We start from the raw sequence: 1,652 nt of genomic DNA on the forward strand, positions 1-1,652 counted from the left end.
GTACGGGCATACCTACGTTCGCACGTACGTGCCTACTTACGTATATCCGTTAATACGAACGTGCGTCCGTACTTGCATACGTACGTACGTACAAGCATACGAGTAAGGGGGAAGGGGTATGAATTACTTCCTGGAAAGTTGCTAGGAAGGGAAAGAGGCAGTTTATTTACATCCTGGAAAGTTCCGAGGAAGGAGAGGAAAGGGAGGAGAGGAAAGGGAGGAGAGGAAAGGGAGGAGGGGGATTAAATATTTCCTAAAATGTTCTGAGGAAGGTGTGGAAGGGGAGGAGAGGGATTAATTACTTCCTGGAAAGTTCCGGGGGGAGAATTACTTCCTGGAAAGTTCCGAGGGTATATGAATTACTTCCTGGAAAATTCGGAGGAGGTGGAAGTGGAGGAAGTACTTCCTGGAAAGTTTTGAGGAGGAGGAGGAAGTGGAGGTTCCACCGTTCATAATGATTTATTTAATATCTCACGAAATTTTTAATTTCTTATGAGGTAAACAAGATACAACACTCGCTGAGAAGAACAATGCTTCTAGAATGAATGGAGAAAGTAGGAAATGTTGCTCTGGTATAATAGCAGAACGTTACCACGGGAGATCTACGAATGTTTTTTTTACATCCAAGAAGGGGTTTTTAACTCCAAATCCAACACGTTATTATTTATAGCGTTATCTACTTTCAGATACAACCACCATTAGAAACAATTTATTTCGTATTAAAAAGTCTTTAGAGTCCACCATGTCTCAAACATGACTTGTTGATGTTGCAAGACTGAATAATACTGAATCAATACCTATGAAAATCAATTGCCAGAGAAATTGATTTTAGTAGACAGAAAGAGCCAGAAGAGCTCGTTTCATTAGCTGATTAGGCTTAACGTTCCTTTGTGTATAAAATATATATTGTTATTTTATCAGTCTGATGCACAGGGAATAAAGCATTTACAAAAGTTTTAGCAGTGGTTACATTCAAACAAGCTAACATTAGCCATCATATTCAATTATGCTTTCATAATCATTCGCAAACAGTTTTCTATGCTGTTCGTAGTTTTTTAGTTATCATATTCATGTATTCTTAAAAAAGAAGGTAAGATTAGTATTTCAAAATTTTATGTTTACCAATCATCTTAATTGATAAAACTTAATCCGTTTAGACATTAAATCCTCAATTTTGAGAGACGCTCACCCACAGCAGAAACTGAGAAAAAAGCAGTCTTGTTCCGCCTTGCAAAAGTTTCCTCCAAAGGGCCGAAACTCAAGCGTGTGGCTCAAACAAGATTCAATTGCAATTTTTAGCATATCCAGCGACCACGAATAGATTCCCTCATTGAATTTTATTTTTATCTTTTACTTGTTTCAGACAAATTGTGGGGACGTAAGCAAACCATCACTGACTGCCAAGCGGTGGTGATACAAACATAAATATAAAGACACACGCTGAGTCTAAGGGAAAAAGCAATTCTTTCAACAAGTGTGTGCAAAAATATGATAGACTTAATCTTGGCTCAACTTTCAAAAGACGAAATGCTATTATCAAACCAAAACCGGATCATCTGTACCTATAGTATAGCTCAGTTTTTGAATGAGTGAGTGTGTGTGTGTGTGTGTGTGTGTGTGTGTGTGTGTGTGTGTGTGTGTGTGTGTGTGTG

The sequence above is a fragment of the Octopus bimaculoides genome, chromosome 13, assembly GCF_001194135.2.
Source record: "Octopus bimaculoides isolate UCB-OBI-ISO-001 chromosome 13, ASM119413v2, whole genome shotgun sequence".
NCBI lineage: Eukaryota > Metazoa > Mollusca > Cephalopoda > Octopoda > Octopodidae > Octopus > Octopus bimaculoides.